This window comes from Microcebus murinus, chromosome 2 (assembly GCF_040939455.1).
Source record: "Microcebus murinus isolate Inina chromosome 2, M.murinus_Inina_mat1.0, whole genome shotgun sequence".
NCBI lineage: Eukaryota > Metazoa > Chordata > Mammalia > Primates > Cheirogaleidae > Microcebus > Microcebus murinus.
In genome coordinates this window covers 72,890,001-72,903,180 of record NC_134105.1, presented here as the reverse complement: position 1 = coordinate 72,903,180, position 13,180 = coordinate 72,890,001, and the positions used below count along the sequence as shown (strand labels likewise).

General features: G+C 43.3%; 1 long non-coding RNA gene across 1 annotated transcript; it reads left to right on the top strand.

The window, feature by feature from the left end:
- The first annotated feature begins 264 nt into the window (after positions 1 to 264).
- LOC142866820 (uncharacterized) lies at positions 265 to 13,126 on the top strand. Its single transcript, XR_012916654.1, has 2 exons — positions 265 to 421; positions 12,470 to 13,126. It is a non-coding gene; the product is annotated as an uncharacterized LOC142866820 (long non-coding RNA).
- The last annotated feature ends 54 nt before the right edge of the window (positions 13,127 to 13,180 follow it).

Genomic DNA, 13,180 nt, shown 5'->3' with positions numbered 1-13,180 from the left:
TTTCGGGCTGCTAATTGATCGTTTCAGTCCAGGGACGATTTGGAATAAATTATAGCCATCAAAAGGATATCACAGCTCATTTTGGTGGAAGAGTTTCCACGTCGCTTCGCGTTATCTCCGGGAGACAGCGGATGGCACCCGGCGGGCGGAGGGGAGGGACGGAGGGGCAGGGGAAGGGGGCAGGGGAAGGGGGCCGGGGCGGGGCGGGCGCCGGCGCGGCTGCAGGTCCGCGGCCGGGCGGTAGAGGCCTCCCTTCCCAGGAGGCGGCGCCCGGGAGGCACGGGCGCGGCGGGCTGGGGCTCGGCTCCCCGGCGCGGACCCGCGCGTCCTCCCCAGCGGAGTCTCGGCGCGGCCGGGCCCAGCGTGAGTATCCTCCGCCCGCTGTCCTCCCCCTGCAGGCGGCGTCGCCCGTTTCTGTGAGGTGAGAGTCTCCTTCGGGCAGAGGGCCCTGCTTGGGGGCGGGCGTGCTCGCGTGCGCGGGGTCTCACCGCCTGCTCCAGGCGTCCCCTCGCCGGGCTTCTCCGCGGGGCGGGCGCGGAGACCCGGGCGCTGCTCTCTGCGCTCCAGGGGCTGGGGGCAGCGAGGTGTGGAGGCGGCGTGGCCCCACTGGGGGCTCTGTGCGCACTTGGGGGCCGCGGCTCGGGTACCTCTGCCTCTCACGCGCGATCGGGGAGGGGGTTCGTGGAGAGACCCAGCCTGGGAGCGAGCTGTGCCCACCGCAAGCCCCGGGAGACGGCGGGCCCGGTGGGTCGCGCCACGAGGCGGTGCCGGGGCTGCCCGGCTCGGGGTCGCGAGGGCACTGGGTCATGCGCTGTGGAACGCGGCGCGGCGAGAGCTACGGCTCCTGAGCCCGGAGCGCTTCGCCAAGGCCAAGCCCAGGTGGCTGCACCCCGGCCCACCCCTCAGCCGGGTCTGGGCCCCAGCCCATCTCTCCGACCCCTCGCCTCGGTTCCAGCTTCCAGCAAAAGTGTGTGTGCCACTGTGTGGTGGTCATGGAGTAGGGGGACCCAAAGGCCTATGGCTGGATGGGATCCGAATTTGAAAAAAATATTTTCCTACTCCTGTCGCGAGTCCTTACCTATCTGGGCGCTTCCAGTTCCGCCCAGGAGACCTCCAGGCAACTTTCATTCTCTTAAATTAAAACAGGAGGAAGATTCAGGCCCTCCAGCACCCGCATAGCGAACTCCTGGGTCCCCAGTGCTCAAAGCCTGCCTTGGCACGGTGTTGTGTTTTAGTCTAATAACACGCTAATACGTTATGTCAATCTAGGGCAGGGATCCTTCCGTGCAGGCGATTTTGACAACAATCATCATACCAAGCTATTATGAAGTGTGATGTCAGTGCGTTCTGGGAGGACGGATAATATATAAACCAGTTCTTGACACGGTATCTTACAGGGAAACATCTGAGGCCATCAGTAAGAGGCATTTTAATTCGCATACTAAAAAGATTTTGTTTGGTTAACATCTTTCAAATGCCGAAAGAGGTAGTAGCCTTTACCATTTTGTAAGTATCTATCAATGCACTCAGAAAGGCCCCATAGGGAAGAGAAGGGTTTTGTCTTAATTCTATTCTATCATAAACTGAGGAACCTACCAAAAAGCCCAAATAAGTCAGCGAGAGAGCTCTATTTATGAGACCAAACATTTTCTAAAACTGGAATAATTGGAAAAATCAAGTCCAAATCTAAACAAATGCTTTAGGATTAACACTATATGATAGCCAAAAGCTGTATTTAGGTCGGCCAAATCCTTTGGGAGGCTACACTATGGGAGTGATGACCTAAGCTACAGTTTTCTTTTCTTCCATCCATCCAGTAAGTATTTATTCATTATTATAGGTCCCCTACTTCACTTTGCCATTAAACATGATCCCTATAGCCATTTAATAAATAATTGTTGAAATGTAACTAAAATATGTATATTTTCTCCTGGCTCCAAGGAACATTATTATGAAAGTTTTAACAACTGTGGCCTTTCATTCATACAAATGGAAAATTGTATTGACTACCTTCAAGTAGTAAGTCAAGGGAAGAAAATAAATTAGGAATCAGAAAGTTTTCTCCAGCTTGTGCCCTTTTCACAAAACATGTTGTTTTTTTTTTCTTCTTTCCTTAAAACACTTCAGAGTTGGAAGAACTTACATGATTGAAGGGGCTTATGATATTCTTTGAATTATTTTGGAATGCAAAGTTTTCCTCAAAAGGCCTTGCTCCTTATATGATATGCTGGACTGGCTGGTTTCATGTAAGTGAAAGCACTGTATTTTTATTTAAAATCAAAACCACATACAGTACCTTTTCTCCCCAACCTGAAGAATTGCCTACAATTAAGTAAATAAAACACATCCCAAGTAGTCATGCATACACTGGCTGAAATTAATTGGTTTAGTAAAAATAGAAAAACATACCCAATATGTTTGTCCCAATCATTTATAGTTTTAATTTTTCTTAGATAATGCTTGAAATCATTCAGAACACTACCTAGGTCCTTAAATACCAAAACATTTTATGTGAAATCTGCAAGATATACCTAAAGGATGTAAAATTTTGTGACGTGAAATAATAGAAGCCATTATGTTAGGAATAACTTTGTCCCTAACCCTAAAATTGCACTGTAGGGCTGAAACTATATAACCAAGATATGACTATAAACTAATGTCTGTGTTTCAACAACTAAACCAGAACTTACACACACATTTTAGTGTGTCCTCATCAATCTAGTCATTTTGGAAGGCTGTCCCTTATTGCATTAGTTCTTCCATTGCTGCCATTGCTCAAACCTTTTTTGAAGCTCCTCACTGGGCAATGCTTTCAGAACCCACAGTACATCTTGTTTAAAAGCTTTGGAGGTGGAGAGTCATCTTCCTTTAGAGACTTTCAGTGCCCTGGAGAATAAGGTGGGTGATCAAGTCAGAGTAATATAATGTGGGGTCAAAATAAGCTGAAAGACAATTAGATGGCTTTCTTGAGTGACTTTTAAACTAGTCCTAAAGTTATTGCACCCACATAGTTTGAGCAATGGCAACACCACTGGAATAAGGGTAGCTACCAAGAGACAGTTGTAAGGAAAGTGCTCATTTGGAACTACACATTCTCTGTGATTGTCAACAGATTACTAATTTAACTGTCATATATGTGTGTAGTACATTGGTATGCACTATAAAGATATATTCAGAAAGTTATATTGCCAAGAATTTGGTTGCTTGATTATGTATTTTATGAGTGCACAATTCTGGTATGATTTAAAAAGCTGTTGAATTCTAGAATATATAATTGAATCAGAAAATTCAATTTTAGGTTAAAATTAGGATTGCCCCATATAATTCCACAGAATTGGTTCTTCACATTCCTTGAAATATGAAAGAATCATACTCAGTTAAGAAATCAAACTTAACCTGTATTCTACTTAGTGAGTATGGTATTTCACTATTACAAAAGCCTCAGCCATCCCTTAGCCTGTGGGTAAGATCTAACCTGTGAACTAAATAAGACACCTGTCATTTTTAGTAGTTGATTATAAATAATAGACCATATATATATATACATACTATAACCATTATGTACTGTTGTAAGTCAATAACATGATACTTACCATACAAAATACAGAATCATGAAACTCCTAACCCAGTGAATTTAAACTCTTGTAATATTCAAGACCAGAATATCGGAAAGGGAGTACCAAGACACCCAAGAAAAAGAACTGGGGGAGGGAGAGGTAGATCTTGGGGCTTTTGAATTACAATTAATTGAATTCATTTGAGGGAAGGATTTACAATTGCTTTCCAGAAACCACCAGCAAACAATTTAAAATTTGAGGAAATAATTCAAATTCAATTCCAGCTGAGACTATGTGGAGAACCAAGAAAAGCAGAAAGAATGTAATTAGCTGAGTAGGAATTTTTCTAAGAGTTCAGGTCTAATACCTTTAGTATTACATAGAGGGCCATGGGATCATTAGTGATTAGCAGGAATCCAGACCATAATGATCTGGGAAGATCAAGGCCAATGGACAAAGATGAAAGAGCTTTCCTGCTTAAACTGAATGTTGTAAATGCTGACGCTCTTACATAGGGAAGGTCAGCTGGCAGACAAAGAAATAGGGCAGCAGTCCCAAAGCAACAAGTACATTCCCCTCTTTAGCTCCAGAGTTAGATTGGATATGGAGATTAACCAAGTTTGAGCTGAGACAAAAAGAATGTCTTCATTTCAGCCACTTCTAAGGTCTGGAACTTTGAGTCCTGACTGCTTGATGAGCTTGATTATTGCCCCAAATTGGGGAAGGAAACCTGCTGGGTCCTGCATACCAGGGTTGCACAACTAACTAAAAGGTCAATGAACAAGGCAGACAGACCCAATTCTAGATATTTTCTGGGAAAACCCCCTGGATTGTTTGCCCATTAGGTAGACAAAGTTACTCCTAAAAGTTGTTAGGAGTACAAGGGAGTATCAGGTACCCAGTAGACCCTCCGTAAATAATGACAATTGTAGTAAGACAAGTGATAGTGATTTTAGCCTTTCTTTTGAAATGTATAGCCTAACCATCATTACTGCCCATCTTCTATAGATTTAAGAGTCACATTAAATATTGCATTTTGGGTATGGTGTTTATAGCTTCAGGAGGGAGGCAAGGGGAGTTCTCAGTGTGGCCCAGGTAGTTGTAATAGAAGTCTGGTGTGTGTAGCTTGAAGCCCATCTCTTTCAGATAGAGAGGTTCCTGTCTTTAGATTTATAAAATTCACATGTAGCTCCAGAGTATAGAAAAGGTAGGGAATTGCCCTGAGAATTGGGAAGTCTCATGATGGGGTACAAAGTTCCTATCATGTGGTAGAAAGAGTCCTGGACCAGGAGCAAGGTCTAGGCTTACCAGGTACCAATTGTTTACTTGAAAATTTTATAATAGTTTTCCTCATAGACAAAATGTATATAATAGTAACACCCACTAAGTTTACCTCACAAGGTAGTTTGGAGCCTCATCTGAGATGAAGTAAATGAAAGGACTTGGTGTATTAAGTGCTATGCATGTGCAGGACTTTGTGTACTGCAACACAGATTGTGTAGGTGAAGGTAAGGGTTGTAGCCCTTGAGCTGTGCAGATATTTTAACCAAAATATAAATGAGGTTGGAAACCTACCAATGGGAACTTGGAAGAATAGCCTAGTTTCAGCATGGATACTAGAGACAAATGAATAATACAGTCATCATTACTGCACTCTCAGTTTCATAGTAAGTACCCTGTTGCCACTGAAAGATTTTTTTTTTTGACACTTCCTGAACACCTGTTGCATGTAGAAAAACCTGATGTCTCCCCAAGCCCAAATTTGCAGCATTGGCAATGAAGGGGCAACCTCCTTGTGGAGAACATTGACCAGATTTCTAGGCCTTGATTCTTGTACTCTCAATGGTTCTTCTTTTCTTAGAGATTTCACTAATCCCCACTGCCATGTTCATGTCTTAGAGAAGACAAGAAGCTGGCCTGTGTTCCATATATTGGCGTAACTGGCCAGCAAAGAACATTTTTTTTTTTTTTAAGAATTGTCATTCTTTCCATAGTAGCAACTCATTTCTGCTGCAGATACTCAGGACCCCACACCCTGTGGGCCATTTAAAAAAATTAACACTTTCATTTTCTCCTACTTTCCTCTGTGTATAAAAAAAAGGATGCACGAGGAAGGGCAATTTGCCTCTACCTCAGAGAAACACCTGTACAGATGCAGACAGCATCATTGGCTCCCACCAACATGGGCATGGGTCTTGGAGAGGAGGGGAAGTGAAATGTAGGTGTTCTAAGGTGGTTGTATGCTCATCCTTCCTTCTGTTGAGTTTCAGGATTGAACCTAATGAAGAGTAAAAACAATGCCCCTTGTCTGAAGTCATGGTTAAAAGGTGTTTTCTGGAGGTTTGTTGAGTATCCTCTATACAGTGACACTTCATAAATTCCCATTGTGTGAGGCACATGTATGTAAGCCAGTACAATGTAGTGGTAAAGGAAAAGAGGCATCCAGTTCCAGGAGTGTGTATTTGAATATCAGATCTGCTACCTACTGGTTGAGTGGCTTGGGCAAATTTCTTAATATCTCTGAGTCTCAGTTTCTTTATCTGCAAAATAGCAACAACAATATCCACTTCTAGGGGTCATTGTGCATGAGGTGAGTGCTTAACAAATGGGAGTTACAATACTAGGCTCTGGAGAGTGAGGGAGGAATATAAAGAAATATAAGGCAAATTTCCATCTTCAAGGATCTTACAGTCTAGTTTAAGGGACTGAATAAAAAGAAAACTGGCAATATAGGGCAGGAAATGGGAAGGCCGAGTGCTATAGATAGTGAGTTCAGGAGCTTGCCAAGGATTAGGAGGATGGCCAAAGGTTTCAAAACAGGTGAGAATTTCTCTCCGGATTTCCAGGTGAGGTAGGATTTAGATACGGAGAGTGGGATTGAGAAAGCATCCCAGAAAGCAAGGGGCAGGAGGGATCAGAACCCACAGCACACAGTCCAGCAGGGGTGCCAGTATCCCAGAGTGGAAAGTATAACAGCTTTTGAGCCACACAGATAAGCCTAAGAATCCTAGCTCTGCCCTGAGATCTTAGCTGGACGAATACTTTAACTTCTTTAGCCACCATTTCTATAGCCTTAAAATAGGTGCAATTATACCCATTTCTTAAATTGAAGAATCAAGTGTTTGTAATGCTTAACATGGTACCTGGCACCTTCAGTTAAATAAAGATGTGATGGTGACAAAGAGAGAGCTAGTCTGCCTGAAGAGCTGTCTTGCCTTGTGTACGCAAGTAGTAGAAAACAAACCAGGAAAGGCTAATTAGTGCCTATGGGGTGGGTGGAGAGAAGGCTCGAAAGCCAATTTAAAGAGCTGGGCTGTTACAGGCAATCAGAGCTATCAAGGCTTTGCTAGGGGGTTAAGATAGTTCATCTTAAGGCACTCTGAAGGCTGCACTGGAGGAAGGAGGGAACTGGCCCGCCCATTCATGTGTAAGGTGATCAGGGTCTAGATTAGGACTGGGGCAGAATTATCAGACCTGGTTGATGTGGTCTTTTAAAGTTTCTTTCATAAATATAATTTAGGGCTCAGCAGTGTGAAGTGAGGGGGAACTTTTGTTGTTGTTTTATTTGTAGATTCCTAATATTTAGTGTCAGTTGTCCAGAATAAAACTAGGGTAGACTTACAACTTTGGGAAATTGAGCTCATTCAGTATCCAGGGATAATAAAAGATGGGAAGAAACTCTAATGTTCAATAAGCTCTAAAACTTATTTCAACTTATAAGAAATCCCTTTTTAAAAGCCCCTTCCCCCTTCCTGTTGTTAATGCAGATCGAGTGTGTGCTGTCAGGAAGACAAAAGTATAGATCATTTATTTGAGGTTAGGATTGTAATACCAAGAGGCATTGGGGTACATGGGGAGGATGCTACCAGCAAAATGATAATTTTGATGACTTTATTTGTTTGGTGACAGTAATTTGGATGAGAAAATTGTGTCCTCTCACTGGATTTTAGAAGTGATTTAATTAAAAACATAAACCTAGAAAATAGTTCTGGATACTAGGAGTTCATTTATAATGTCTCATATTCTTCTCCTACCTCTCTTTTCTATCTCTAGTAGTTTGGTTATGGGAAAATACATGTCAGATAATTGTATTTCTAAAGAAAATCACACTGATTATATGGACACCAGTTTTTAAAATGTTAGAAAATCCTCACTGTGGTAGGCCTTAAACATATTAAGTGGGAAAGGATAACTGGCCTACTACCGATTTCCTGAACTTGGCTGTTCTCTCATTTGGCTGCAAGGGCAACAGCGCGCTAATACCTCTGGGGTGCCTGAATAGTGCATGCTTCTCTGGGAAGGAAGATGCACATGAAAGGGGATTGCTCAGTGGTTGATAAACACAGAACGAAGATAAGTGACAAAAGAAAAGGTAGGCCCTGTGAGGTTAGAGGCAAAGCAAGCTGGCCTAGTCCTGGTGCCTCTGAGCAGGGGCAAGGAGTATATTTCATTTCTCATCTCCTGAGTTTATTTAAATCATTTGCTGCTGGGGCAGGGGTGGGTGGATGGAGGAAGGAATGAAAGCATGATGTTATGAAGCTGATTAAGATGCAAACATACTGTTTATATCCAGCTCCTGACACTCTTCACTCCAGCCAGTAAACAGAAGACTGCAAAAGAAACCTGATCCAAAGGGAGGGGAGAAAACAAGTCATCTCTCTACATTTTAATGAAAGATTTTATGAATATATATTGTTTTTGGATTTCTGGTATACTTGCCACTCTAACAGATGATCCAAACTAGCCTCTGGCTGAAGCCCTGGCCAGGGGTTTTGGACCAGGGGCAGGTGGCATTGGCAAGAGGGTATTCAGGGGGCTACTGGCATTAATTTTGCTGAAAGGACCTCATCAGCAACCAAGCCTCCTCCTGCTATGGTTGGTGGGCCTTAGAGGGGGCCTCCATGCGGATTTCAGCCTTGCTCCCTCCTGCAACCTCTCTGCCTTCTGCTTTTGCATTAGGACCTCTCTTTCTCTCTTCCCCCTCTTTTCAATTAAATGAATTAATTACCACACATTTAACTTTTTGCCAGACTCTTTCATTACGCCCAGAGTTGTTGCTGAGTGGCAAAGGGAAGTAATAACATTCGCAGTGAGGGGCAAATCCTGTTAATGAACAAATTAAAGTTCAAACAGTGATTCAAGTTCACAACCTCTCCCTGGCTCTTCTCTTTAATAAGAGTTATACATGTTACTTTCCTCGCTCTTTTCTCCCTTTTATTACTTTTTAAGCTTTTCATCAACACTGCCGGAGCATATTTGAGGCTCCCAACCTTTCAGCCCTGACAAGGACTCGAGCAGTTATAATCCCATCTTAATTTGGCAACTTTTGTAAAACACATAAAGGTGACCCTGGTAAAGCCCAGGGTCACCTTTGGTCGCCAGGGCCCCGGGTGACCCCATAGCTTCCATCTCCCGCCAGGGCTGCGTGGGCCCCTCTTCTCAGTATTCATCCACCTCTGGCAGCCAGGATCAGAAGACCCAACTTCCGGCTCTGGGCACGGCCAAGCAGGACGGGTCCACGAGTGTTCAAGCCTTGCTCCTGTCTGTTCCCTCTCCAGCCATCCTCTACCAGCAGTGCTCTAGGGGGAAGAGAACAGGGAGAGGGGAGCCTCCAGACCAAAAGCTGGGAACCTTTATGGGGCAAGGGGTTTGCAGTAGGACGGATGCGCGATCCTTCTCCCCACCTCCTCTGCCGGGTGCTGCTCGCCCCCGCCCCACTGGGGGCGCCTCGCCACTCCAAGCACAGGAAGCCCAAGCCTCCTTAGCCTGACACTTGCGGAACCCCAGCATGCTGGGAAGAGCTCCGGAGAGGGTCCGGTGTCCGCCTACTTCTCTTTCCCCTTCTATGTTTTTTTTTTTTTTTTGTACTGTGGATTGCGTGGGGGTCTTTTCCACCTCCGTGCCTGGCTTCTCACCACTATCCCCCCGGGCATGGCTAGATATAATCACCATGACAACTGCAATCTATGAGCATACACATAATAGAGATGAAATAGACAAAAGATTAGCATGCCATGAAAAGTACAATAAGTTTCTTATTTAGCATTTAGATAACTGTCTTTCCTTCGGAGCAAGCTTCAAAGTTGAAGCCAGTTTAGACCAAGAGGATTAATTCTTTCTCCTGCATGCTTCATTGAATCTCTCATTACCAAACTTTGTCTGTATTGATGTAAGATTTGATTGAAGATTAGAGCATTTAGCAAATCTTGCTTTTCTGCATGTATCACGTCCTTTCAAGCACGGATCGCGGTGCCTAGTGGTCAATACCCTTACTTTTATCCAGTGTCTGCTTCATTTAAACTTAATCAACTCCATCAATGAACTGGAACAGGGAAACGTCCCTGCGGTAAGAATGTTGTGCTTTTGTGGGATAATTCTTTGCTCTTTCTCGATCTGTTGGCGTTAAACCTAAAATTGCACTATGATGAACTTTTTTTTTTAATCAATATGATAATGACAATTGGGCCTGACGCTCTGGTAGGACTTAGAGTAGAGCGGGATCTGGCCCCCATTACCAAAACAACTTCTCATCCTGAGATAGTCCGACTCCTTTTGTGTGGCTTTAATACCTTTTCTTCCCTGACATTGAATATTGCTCAAGCTGGAAAATGATGCATCTTTGTAGGAAAGGCTCGTATGTCACAGCCAGAAAGTGAAGCAGACCGATTGGTTGTGTGAATTATCTGACTTGCTGCAGTGAATTATTTGCACTGTTTCCCTACCTAGTCAACAAGTTCCTGAGGTATAGTAGAGATCAATCAAAACTGACAGCCTGTGTGTGAAGGCTTTACTGTGTAAATCTGGCGCACTCATCCTGGCCATGCCGGCCCTGGCATCTGTATATCATTTTTATACTGCTACCAGTAGAGCAATTTCAAAAGTATTTGCAAGGAAAATGCGTGTCCCCATCTGTTCCTGGAAGCATAAATGTGCCACCTTCAGAGGGTTTTCACTGGTAATCATATCTTTAATGATCAACAGACTAGTGATATATACCTTTCCATAAAATGGGGTTTTCTTCACTTTATTGTGATTGGCTAGAATAAATAGCTTTTCCATATGTTAGGGAGATAAAATATAAGATTAGGAGAGGTCGTTTGTTGGATAGTAAACAAAAGAAACAATTCATTCCAAATAATCTTTGAAAAGAAGCAACGACAAAATTAAGTTGCAATAACAGAGTATCTGAGGCCCCCACATCAGGAAACAGACCTTGTTCCTCCTTGGAAAAGTTGCCGTTTAAGAGCAGAAGCTTAGAGTCTTCTAGGGTACTCTGGTGACTTATTCTCAGCCAGGGGAGGGAGAAGGGTAGGGGAGGGAAGGAAAGGCTGGAATAATACTTGTTTGTTCTACTTCTATTGTAGGGTCCTGGTATTTCCTTTCTCTTATTTTACCTACTATTTGGCCATCTCAAATAGTATGTAGCACCCTGGGCAAATTTCCCCAATGGGGAAAAATGTCACCCTGATGAATTTCTCTTCAGGCCTTTCAGAGGAGAGGGGAGTTGTTTACATAGTTTAAAATAAAGGTTGGCTTCCTCCAGCCAGAGATTTCTCTCTTCTGACAGAAAAGGGAGAGTTTGGGAGGGTGAAGCAGAGTTCTCAGCTTTACTTTGAAATTCCGAACCCTAGGGAAAGGAACCTCGAGATAGCCACACGGACCCTCCAGAGAACCCTCAGGAAGTGTTCTTAGTCATCTAATCCCACCTGTGTAGGTCCCAGCGGCAGATACAATCAGGCCCTGACCACCATCCCCCCTCCTCCCACATACCAACGCAGGCTCTGACTCTAGGCACTCAGTGCCAACAGCCCTTTTTCTCAGATGCAGCCACTTTCAGTTCTACCTAGCCATCTTGGTGAAATTGGGAAGTTTCTCCTCCAAGATTCCAACCCCAAATGTTTCAAGGCAGCGACTGCCTGCTTAGGAGACTCCAATTCTATTTTGTTCCCAAGGGTAGCAAGAGCACCTCCTGTTCCAAGAAAGACTGACATTTGCTGCAGGACACCAGAATCTGAATAATGTCCTCAGCCTTTGCACTCTCTAGAAAATAACTTGTGAGCTATGCGGACCTGTTCCCCAAAAGTCAGGAATTGAGAATGGGAGGGGAAGTTTCTTTCTAAACTTCAAGAACAGAACCTGTTAGTGGGTTATGTATTCTTTCCTATTATGTGTCACCAACTTCTTTTTTCCTTGGGATAATGGGAAGAAAGCCACATCTTTTCTGTATATCCTGTCCCCTTTCCCCCAATGTTCCACAGAATACTTTGCTCTACTCAAATGCCTGATGCTGTCATCGCAGCAGGAGTGTGTGAGTGCTAGTTTCAAAGTGGGAAATGTGGTCTGTAGGCAGGTCCCAAGAAGAAAGTCTTCATTAGTATTTAGACTTAATACGTGTTAATTTCCTGGCTCCATTGAGGCTTGGGAATAACTGACTGGACAGTAGAAAAACATTTCATGGCCAGAAAAAAAAATGAGTAAGAAAGAGAGCAAGGAAAGATTTTTCTTTTTAAATTTCCCCTTAATTTTAGAAACATAATCTTATAGGCGGGTTGCACATAGGCAGGCATAGACTTACAAGTAGATCACACTTTGACCTGAAAGCAGATTTACTAAAGTATTGCAATTAAGACTTAAAAAAGGGAAGTCAATTTGTGGTTTCCACATCTTGTGTGATGCATTGCAGGTCTTCAGTGAATTTGCTTGTCACAAGGAAATTCTTGCATGTGTTGGATATGAAACATGATTTGTACATACTCAATTTTTCCTGATTTCTATATATTTAAATTTGATACCCATTGTGTATAGAATTTCTGTGTCATTTGTTTTCATAAAGTGAAAAGAAGTAAAACCTCACCGACTGGTTTTGTATGGGAGAGATAAAATCTGTAACATTTCCTCCTTCTCTTGTCCAGGAGGATGAAGCTGTCACTACTACAGTTGGGACCATTTCACACTCTGTGCTCTCATGCTGTGCCTGGGGGTCCTGTCTAACCCACAAGCCTTTGCCAGGAATACTGGCATCCACACTGGAGTGGAAGACAACTTCGAAGCTTGAAGTTCGCCTTTGAGGCTCATGTTGGCTGAGGTTCTGAACCACAGAACTGCAGGCATCCAAGGATCGTCCCAGTCACCCAGGTTTTCCTAAATCCTAGATTGAAGCCACTTGCAGTACAGAGTTGTTTGCTGCTTCAAAACGATAGACCCTGTATGCATGCCCATCCATCGCAGAGATGGACATCTTGCCAACTACAGGACAAGGATTGAGAATTTAAAAAACAAACACTCCGCATTCAGAGTGAAAATGACCTATGCCGTCAATACTGTCTCTTCTCCTCCAAGAGTTTCCCTGCCAACCGAACAATCTCAGTCAGTCAGTGCTTATTTCACTGAAAATGTACTTAATCTCAGATAAGCTACTAAAATATCTGTAAGAATACGATTTGTTAACCAATTTTTTGAAATTCCTTCAAAAATTTTTTGAAATTTCCTTCTCACCCTAGTAGAAAATATTTAACCTGAACTCTAATTCAGATATTTGAAAACATAGTTTAATAAAGTATTAATTTGCAGTACTGCCTCATGATTGTAATACGAATAAGTATGTCATAGTATTTAGTTTTTAG